This window comes from Pinus tabuliformis, chromosome 3_2 (assembly GCF_031772625.1).
Source record: "Pinus tabuliformis cultivar Carrire ecotype Pingquan chromosome 3_2, CPIR1, whole genome shotgun sequence".
Classification (NCBI taxonomy): Eukaryota; Viridiplantae; Streptophyta; class Pinopsida; order Pinales; family Pinaceae; genus Pinus; species Pinus tabuliformis.
In genome coordinates, this window is record NC_142302.1 from 1,256,880,866 (window position 1) to 1,256,891,772 (window position 10,907).

Here is a 10,907-nt window from a genome sequence, read left to right on the forward strand (position 1 = left end):
GGATCAAATTGCTACCCTTCTCAGGAATTTCCTATGGCAAGGCGGGAAAGGTAACGAAAAAAAGATGCACTTAGTTAATTGGGACATGGTTAAGAGGCCAATTGATGAGGGCAGACTTCAAATTCGGGACCCCTCCCTTGTTAACAAATCGTTGGGTGGCAAACTATTGTGGAAAATAATCAACGATCCCTCCCATCCAATCATCATAATTTTACACTCAAAATATACAGAGAAGTGCTCAGCAAAATGCAACTGCAGTCTACAGTGTCCTGTTCGCAGGTATGGAGGCTCTGTTGTAAGAGCAGCGAGTTCTTTAAAAAACACATGTACAGAATTCCCGGAAATGGCAAGTCCACTCACTTATGGAAAGACCGAATTATGGGAAAAGAACGGCTGGCGGAAAGAGAAGATATTGATGAGCTCAGAAATTGGCTTGAACGAGCAAGAGTAAATAGAGTTTATGATCTGGAAATCTGGGACAACTATGGAGAATGGATAATATGGGATTTCCATGGAGTCCCAGAGCGCCTAAGAGACCAATCAATTCAGCTTGAGGACCTGCTCGAAGATGCCACTCCTGTTAGCAGATTCAAGAAGGATAGATGGGGTTGGGGACAGTCTGGAGTATACACCTCAGCAGAGGGATATAGGACTCTTCAGGGATCTAGGAACAGCCACCATACTCCCGCCTTTTGGAAGCAGGTTTTGGAGCCGTTAGCTCTCCCAAAAATAATTTTTTTCTTCTGGACCTTGGTACACAACAAGTTATTGACAGGGGACAATCTGGCAAAAAGGAAGATTGAAGGGCCTCATAGATGTGCACTCTGTAGATGTCATCTAGAAACTGCCCAACACTTGTTTCTGGACTGCGCCTTTGCCAAGGAGGTATGGGGGCTTCTTCTCCATGATTTCCAGATCTCTATCCCTCAGCAAACCTCTGTCTCAGATCTATTTGCGACATGGAGTGCCAGCTACCCCATAAGTACCCCACCCAAGTCCTTTTGGCACAAAGTTTGGATGGCACTTCCCAAATTTGTATGCTAGCAATTGTGGTTAACTAGAAATCAGCAGATATTCAATGATATGCAGCACTCCCCAACCCAAGTTGCTGCAAAAGATAAGGCCCTTCTATTGGAAGTGGCTCAGCAACAATATTTCAAGGAATACCCCTTGCTCAGGTCGGAAGAAAAGAGGTGGCTTACCTTGGAGCCACATCCTCGAAAGTACAGAATCTCACCCCTGAAAGCAAACCCGGATTGGAGAAAAATAGAGACTGATGACATCTTTCAAAGCTGGTGGAGGGCCCAAAATCTAACTACTATTTTCTTTGATGGAGCGTCCAAAGGGAATCCCGGAGCCGCAGGCGCTGGTGGGATCATCTACTTCACGGACGGGCTCTCCACTGTTTCTTTTTCCTGGGGTCTTGGTGAGAAAACAAACAATCAAGCGGAGATTATGGGGCTACTTAAGGCCTGCCACATTGCCAGAGAGAAAAGAGCCAAAGATATTCAAGTCTTTGGAGACTCAGGAATTTTAATTAAAAAACTAATCAAGGAGGAATATTTCAACAATGTTGGACTCAACAAAATCATGCACAGACTGAAGATGGTCCTTTAGAGCTTTGATTCATATAAATTTTATCATATTCTTAGAAATTCCAACAAGGAAGCAGATCGCATGGCGAACTTAGGTAGCACTCTCATGAAAGGGATCTTAAATGTAAATGGGGAAAGTCTTTTCCATAATTTGTGACACTGCCACATTCCAAAGGCAGCAAAAGTAGGATTACAACCCTGCATGTAGGGCTGCCTCAGCAAAGACCCTCTCTGTTTTTAACATATAAATAAAATTCACAACCGTTTTAGTTTTAAAAAAAAAGTACCTTTCATCACAAATTAGAATATTTAGGGGTGATCCATCTCGAGCTCAACTATATACAGTACAACTCTATTCCTCAACCTCCTCCACCCATATGGTAGCGATGTGAGAAATTTTCTAACCCTACACTACTACAGATGGTTCGTCCTCATACTCCAACACCTTCCCATCAAGCATCTTCATCATCCCGTTGGTCCTGAGGACCACTCAGATTGTTCCAGCAATGGAATTTTATTTTACTTTCACTTTTTTTTACTTTATTTTTTACTATACTTTGTTAAAGACATTATGTATCAGTTAGAATAGTTGTGCCCTCGCACACGCCAAAATTTCGATTCAGCCCTCTATGGATCGAGAAAGTGGGCTTTATTGAGACAGTGAAAGATGCATGGGTCAAACCCATCACAGGCTCCCCTAGCTACATCTGGGAACAGAAGTTGAAGGCTACAAAATATGCATTGAAGGAGTGGATAAAAAAGCCAGACCCCAATCCAACCAACCAAAGAAAAGAGGCAGTTCAGAGGCTGCACTCAATGCAAACGGAAATGGAGAATAAAGATATTACATTAGAACTTTTGGAAGAGGAAGTTAAAGCGCAACGATCCACCTACCAATCCTTTCGAACTGAAGAAGAATACTGGAGATTAAAGTCTAGAAGTTTATGGTTAAAGGCAGGGGACCGGAACACTTCTTACTTCCACAAGCAATACAGAGCTAGACTGTCCCGGAACCATATAGCGGAAATTAAAACCTTGGAGGGACAAGTCTGCAAAGGCTTCGACCAGGTGAAAGGTGCTGCTGAAGCCCACTTCAGGAATCTATACAACAATGGAATCCAAGGCGATGAAGAGGAAGTCTCCGAATTTCTATCCAATATTCCCCTCCTTGTTAACGCAGATGAAAACACAGCCCTATGCAGACCCATCACAAATGAGGAGGTTATCAAAGTAATCTGGTCAATGGAAGTCGACAAGGCCCCTGGGCCTGACGGATTCACAATCCATTTTTATCAATCCTGTTGGGAAGTTATCAAAACTGATCTCCTTAAAATGATTAGAGGTTTTATGAGAAAAGCAAAGATAGGAGGAGGCATCAACTCCACTTATCTAGCTTTAATCCCAAGGAAACCAATCCAGAAACCTTTGTAAGATTCAGGCCTATCTCGCTGTGTAATGCTTCTTACAAAATCACAGCCAAACTCCTAGAAAATCGACTCAAGCCTCTGCTCAAAAAGTTGATTTCCAGCACTTAAGGCGGATTCGTGGAAGGCAAATATATTATGGACAATGTCATTCAAGTTCAGGAGACCATCTATTCAAGCAAACAGCGGGGTGAGAAAGGTATGTTGATCAAACTCGATATGGCGAATGCATTCGATAGAGTAAATTGCTTGTTCCTATGCAAAGTTCTGCTTTCTTTTGGTTTCTCTCAGCATTTTGTCCAGCTCATTAAAGCATGCATAGAATCCCCATGGATTTCCCCCCTCATCAACGGCCATCCAACCAACTTCTTCCAAGCTCAGAGAGGTATCAGACAGGGATGCCCTCTCTCTCCCTTCCTGTATATCCTCATGGTTGACTCTCTCAGTAGAAAGATAGCAGCTGAAAAAACCGGTGGCTCGCTCCCAGGGCTCAACCTTCTAATGTAGCAACTCCACTAAACCATGCCCTCTTCGCGGACGATTCTCTGCTCCTTGGAGGCGTTTCCACCAGAATAGCGAAAGCTTTCGACAATGTGCTGAAAAGTTATTGCAGGGTGACTGGTGCTCTTATCAATGAGAGCAAAAGCGAAATCTACAGTTGGAACACTGAACAGCAAGAGATCACCAATATATCGAAGATCCTTGGGTTCAAAGGTCATGCCAAATGGGACAGCTTCAGATATCTTGGTCTTCCCATTTCCTTAGGGGTGAACAAGAGGTCTCTATGGACTCACATTATCAGCAAAATCAAATCCAAAATTGTTGCCTGGGGAGGATACTGGTTAACAAAAGGCGTCAAAACCATTCTAATTAAATCTCAGCTGTCAGCGCTGCCCATTTATCAGGCAGCGTTTCTCCTTGCCCCCAGATATGTCATGGATCAAATTGCTACCCTTCTCAGGAATTTCCTATGGCAAGGCGGGAAAGGTAATGAAAAAAAGATGCACTTAGTTAATTGGGACACGGTTAAGAGGCCAATTGATGAGGGCGGACTTCAAATTCGGGACCCCTCCCTTGTTAACAAATCGTTGGGTGGCAAACTATTGTGGAAAATAATCAACGATCCCTCCCATCCAATCATCATAATTTTACACTCAAAATATACAGAGAAGCGCTCAGAAAAATGCAACTGCAGTCTACAGTGTCCTGTTCGCAGGTATGGAGGCTTTGTTGTAAGAGCAGCGAGTTCTTTAAAAAACACATGTACAGAATTCCCGGAAATGGCAAGTCCACTCACTTATGGAAAGACCGAATTATGGGAAAAGAACCGCTGGTGGAAAGAGAAGATATTGATGAGCTCAGAAATTGGCTTGAACGAGCAAGAGTAAATAGAGTTTATGATCTGGAAAGCTGGGACAACTATGGAGAATGGATAATATGGGATTTCCATGGAGTCCCAGAGCGCCTAAGAGACCAATCAATTCAGCTTGAGGACCTGCTCGAAGATGCCACTCCTGTCAGCAGATTCAAGAAGGATAGATGGGGTTGGGGATAGTCTGGAGTATACACCTCAGCAGAGGGATATAGGACTCTTCAGGGATCTAGGAACAGCCACCATACTCCCGCCTTTTGGAAGCAGGTTTGGGAGCCGTTAGCTCTCCCAAAAATAAATTTTTTCTTCTGGACCTTGGTACACAACAAGTTATTGACAGGGGACAATCTGGCAAAAAGGAAGATTGAAGGGCCTCATAGATGTGCACTCTGTAGATGTCATCTAGAAACTGCCCAACACTTGTTTCTGGACTACGCCTTTGCCAAGGAGGTATGGGGGCTTCTTCTCCATGATTTCCAGATCTCTATCCCTCAGCAAACCTCTGTCTCAGATCTATTTGCGACATGGAGTGCCAGCTACCCCATAAGTACCCCACCCAAGTCCTTTTGGCACAAAGTTTGGATGGCACTTCCCAAATTTGTATGCTGGCAATTGTGGTTAACTAGAAATCAGCAGATATTCAATGATATGCAGCACTCCCCAACCCAAGTTGCTGCAAAAGATAAGGCCCTTCTATTGGAAGTGGCTCAGCAACAATATTTCAAGGAATACCCCTTGCTCAGGTCGGAAGAAAAGAGGTGGCTTACCTTGGAGCCACATCCTCGAAAGTACAGAATCTCACCCCTGAAAGCAAACCCGGATTGGAGAAAAATAGAGACTGATGACATCTTTCAAAGCTGGTGGAGGGCCCAAAATCTAACTACTATTTTCTTTGATGGAGCGTCCAAAGGGAATCCCGGAGCCGCAGGCGCTGGTGGGATCATCTACTTCACGGAAGGGCTCTCCACTATTTCTTTTGCCTGGGGTCTTGGTGAGAAAACAAACAATCAAGTGGAGATTATGGGGCTGCTTAAGGCCTGCCACATTGCCAGAGAGAAAAGAGCCAAAGATATTCAAGTCTTTGGAGACTCAGAAATTTTAATTAAAAAACTAATCAAGGAGGAATATTTCAACAATGCTGGACTCAACAAAATCATGGACAGACTGAAGATGGTCCTTCAGAGCTTTGATTCATATAAATTTTATCATATTCTTAGAAATTCCAACAAGGAAGCAGATCGCATGGCGAACTTAGGTAGCACTCTCATGAAAGGGATCTTAAATGTAAATGGGGAAAGTCTTTTCCATAATTTGTGATACTGCCACATTCCAAAGGCAGCAAAAGTAGGATTACAACCCTGCATGTAGGGCTGCCTCAGCAAAGACCCTCTCTGTTTTTAACATATAAATAAAATTCACAACCGTTTTAGTTTTAAAAAAAAAGTACCTTTCATCACAAATTAGAATATTTAGGGGTGATCCATCTCGAGCTCAACTATATACAGTACAACTCTATTCCTCAACCTCCTCCAGCCATATGGTAGCGATGTGAGAAATTTTCTAACCCTACACTACTACAGATGGTTCGTCCTCATACTCCAACGCCTTCCCATCAAGCATCTTCATCATCCCGTTGGTCCTGAGGACCACTCAGATTGTTCCAGCAATGGAATTTTATTTTACTTTCACTTTTTTTTACTTTATGTTTTTACTATACTTTGTTAAAGACATTATGTATCAGTTAGAATAGTTGTGCCCTCGCACACGCCAAAATTTCGATTCAGCCCTCTATGGATCGAGAAAGTGGGCTTTATTGAGACAGTGAAAGATGCATGGGTCAAACCCATCACAGGCTCCCCTAGCTACATCTGGGAACAGAAGTTGAAGGCTACAAAATATGCATTGAAGGAGTGGATAAAAAAGCCAGACCCCAATCCAACCAACCAAAGAAAAGAGGCAGTTCAGAGGCTGCACTCAATGCAAACGGAAATGGAGAATAAAGATATTACAGTAGAACTTTTGGAAGAGGAAGTTAAAGTGCAACGATCCACCTACCAATCCTTCCGAACTGAAGAAGAATACTGGAGATTAAAGTCTAGAAGTTTATGGTTAAAGGCAGGGGACCGGAACACTTCTTACTTCCACAGACAATACAGAGCTAGACTGTCCCGGAACCATATAGCGGAAATTAAAACCTTGGAGGGACAAGTCTGCAAAGGCTTCGACCAGGTGAAAGGCGCTGCTGAAGCCCACTTCAGGAATCTATACAACAATGGAATCCAAGGCGATGAAGAGGAAGTCTCTGAATTTCTATCCAATATTCCCCTCCTTTTTAACGCAGATGAAAACACAGCCCTATGCAGACCCATCACAAATGAGGAGGTTATCAAAGTAATCTGGTCAATGGAAGTCGACAAGGCCCCTGGGCCTGATGGATTCACAATCCATTTTTATCAATCCTGTTGGGAAGTTATCAAAACTGATCTCCTTAAAATGATTAGAGGTTTTATGAGAAAAGCAAAGATAGGAGGAGGCATCAACTCCACTTATCTAGCTTTAATCCCCAAGGAAACCAATCCAGAAACCTTTGCAAGATTCAGGCCTATCTCGCTGTGTAATGCTTCTTACAAAATCACAGCCAAACTCCTAGAAAATCGACTCAAGCCTCTGCTCAAAAAGTTGATTTCCAGCACTCAAGGCGGATTCGTGGAAGGCAAATATATTATGGACAATGTCATTCAAGTTCAGGAGACCATCTATTCAAGCAAACAGCGGGGTGAGAAAGGTATGTTGATCAAACTCGATATGGCGAATGCATTCGATAGAGTAAATTGCTTGTTCCTATGCAAAGTTCTGCTTTCTTTTGGTTTCTCTCAGCATTTTGTCCAGCTCATTAAAGCATGCATAGAATCCCCATGGATTTCCCCCCTCATCAACGGTCGTCCAACCAACTTCTTCCAAGCTCAGAGAGGTATCAGGCAGGGATGCCCTCTCTCTCCCTTCCTGTATATCCTCATGGCTGACTCTCTCAGTAGAAAGATAGCAGCTGAAAAAACCGGTGGCTCGCTCCCAGGGCTCAACCTTCTAATGTAGCAACTCCACTAAACCATGCCCTCTTCGCGGACGATTCTCTGCTCCTTGGAGGCGTTTCCACCAGAATAGCGAAAGCTTTCGACAATGTGCTGAAAAGTTATTGCAGGGTGACTGGTGCTCTTATCAATGAGAGCAAAAGCGAAATCTACAGTTGGAACACTGAACAGCAAGAGATCACCAATATATCGAAGATCCTTGGGTTCAAAGGTCATGCCAAATGGGACAGCTTCAGATATCTTGGTCTTCCCATTTCCTCAGGGGTGAACAAGAGGTCTCTATGGACTCACATTATCAGCAAAATCAAATCCAAAATTGCTGCCTGGGGAGGATACTGGTTAACAAAAGGCGGCAAAACCATTCTAATTAAATCTCAGCTGTCAGCTCTGCCCATTTATCAGGCAGCGTTTCTCCTTGCCCCCAGACATGTCATGGATCAGATTGCTACCCTTCTCAGGAATTTCCTATGGCAAGGCGGGAAAGGCAACGATAAAAAGATGCACTTAGTTAATTGGGACACGGTTAAGAGGCCAATTGATGAGGGCGGACTTCAAATTCGGGACCCCTCCCTTGTTAACAAATCGTTGGGTGGCAAACTATTGTGGAAAATAATCAACGATCCCTCCCATCCAATCATCATAATTTTACACTCAAAATATACAGAGAAGCGCTCAGCAAAATGCAACTGCAGTCTACAGTGTCCTGTTCGCAGGTATGGAGGCTTTGTTGTAAGAGCAGCGAGTTCTTTAAAAAACACATGTACAGAATTCCCGAAAATGGCAAGTCCACTCACTTATGGAAAGACCGAATTATGGGAAAAGAACCGCTGGCGGAAAGAGAAGATATTGATGAGCTCAGAAATTGGCTTGAACGAGCAAGAGTAAATAGAGTTTATGATCTGGAAAGCTGGGACAACTATGGAGAATGGATAATATGGGATTTCCATGGAGTCCCAGAGCGCCTAAGAGACCAATCGATTCAGCTTGAGGACCTGCTCGAAGATGCCACTCCTGTCAGCAGATTCAAGAAGGATAGATGGGGTTGGGGATAGTCTGGAGTATACACCTCAGCAGAGGGATATAGGACTCTTCAGGGATCTAGGAACAGCCACCATACTCCCGCCTTTTGGAAGCAGGTTTGGGAGCCGTTAGCTCTCCCAAAAATAAATTTTTCTTCTGGACCTTGGTACACAACAAGTTATTGACAGGGGACAATCTGGCAAAAAGGAAGATTGAAGGGCCTCATAGATGTGCACTCTGTAGATGTCATCTAGAAACTGCCCAACACTTGTTTCTGGACTGCGCCTTTGCCAAGGAGGTATGGGGGCTTCTTCTCCATGATTTCCAGATCTCTATCCCTCAGCAAACCTCTGTCTCGGATCTATTTGCGACATGGAGTGCCAGCTACCCCATAAGTACCCCACCCAAGTCCTTTTGGCACAAAGTTTGGATGGCACTTCCCAAATTTGTATGCTGGCAATTGTGGTTAACTAGAAATCAACAGATTTTCAATGATATGCAGCACTCCCCAACCCAAGTTGCTGCAAAAGCTAAGGCCCTTCTATTGGAAGTGGCTCAGCAACAATATTTCAAGGAAGACCCCTTGCTCAGGTCGGAAGAAAAGAGGTGGCTTACCTTGGAGCCACATCCTCGAAAGTACAGAATCTCACCCCTGAAAGCAAACCCGGATTGGAGAAAAATAGAGACTGATGACATCTTTCAAAGCTGGTGGAGGGCCCAAAATCTAACTACTATTTTCTTTGATGGAGCGTCCAAAGGGAATCCCGGAGCCGCAGGCGCTGGTGGGATCATCTACTTCACGGAAGGGCTCTCCACTGTTTCTTTTGCCTGGGGTCTTGGTGAGAAAACAAACAATCAAGCGGAGATTATGGGGCTGCTTAAGGGCTGCCACATTGCTAGAGAGAAAAGAGCCAAAGATATTCAAGTCTTTGGAGACTCAGGAATTTTAATTAAAAAACTAATCAAGGAGGAATATTTCAACAATGTTGGACTCAACAAAATCATGCACAGACTGAGGATGGTCCTTTAGAGCTTTGATTCATATAAATTTTATCATATTCTTAGAAATTCCAACAAGGAAGCAGATCGCATGGCGAACTTAGGTAGCACTCTCATGAAAGGGATCTTAAATGTAAATGGGGAAAGTCTTTTCCATAATTTGTGATACTGCCACATTCCAAAGGCAGCAAAAGTAGGATTACAACCCTGCATGTAGGGCTTCCTCAGCAAAGACCCTCTCTGTTTTTAACATATAAATAAAATTCACAACCGTTTTAGTTTAAAAAAAAAGTACCTTTCATCACAAATTAGAATATTTAGGGGTGATCCATCTCGAGCTCAACTATATACAGTACAACTCTATTCCTCAACCTCCTCCAGCCATATGGTAGCGATGTGAGAAATTTTCTAACCCTACACTACTACAGATGGTCCGTCCTCATACTCCAACGCCTTCCCATCAAGCATCTTCATCATCCCGTTGGTCCTGAGGACCACTCAGATTGTTCCAGCAATGGAATTTTATTTTACTTTCACTTTTTTTTACTTTATGTTTTTACTATACTTTGTTAAAGACATTATGTATCAGTTAGAATAGTTGTGCCCTCGCACACGCCAAAATTTTGAAGCATGTTTTGAGATGATGTGTGAGATAAAGAGAGAATATTATTCTAATTACCTATAAATATTGAAGAAGGCCTATATATGTGTGATCTCGACAAATGAAGAAAGGTACAAAATTTTGGAAGAAAAACTTTGTTTATTTTTTCGAAAAAAATAGTTTTCGGGTTGCATCCATGTATGCTTTTGCACATATTATTAATTAATGATCTATAGTGATTCTCGTGTTCCGGTGTTACATTATGTCTTCCATATTTAGTATTTTTACTTGTGTTTCACATGTTGAAAATGCAACAAGATGATGGAGCTTAGTGAAAAGAACTCGCCTTCACTAAGTGGGCCCGAAGGTTATTTTTGGCGCAAAGTCTATTTTTAGACATATGGATCATGGTCTATGAGTTGCAAGATGCTATTTTTGGATGATTGGTCATGTTGGTAAAAATAGATGGACTTCTATTTTTAGACATGGGTGGATTCTATTTTTAGACTGCCAAGCTAAAAATAGAACAATCGAATATTATTAGCTCTTAATAATATTTGGACTATAAACATTATCTTATCCTCTTGGAGCACTTCAGTTCGAGCTACGGATGTGGCACATGCAACTGTCAAAAGGAAATACGCTTTTCTTATGGGTCAGTTGAGCTATTGCATGGTGGACTTCAGTTAGAACTGAAGTGGTTGAGTTTTGGTGGACTTGATTGAGGAGTTGATGGAGTTGTGTTCAGTTTGACTTAGTTGAACTAGTTGTATTTAGTCTAACTGCAGAATACACTAGTGATGAGTG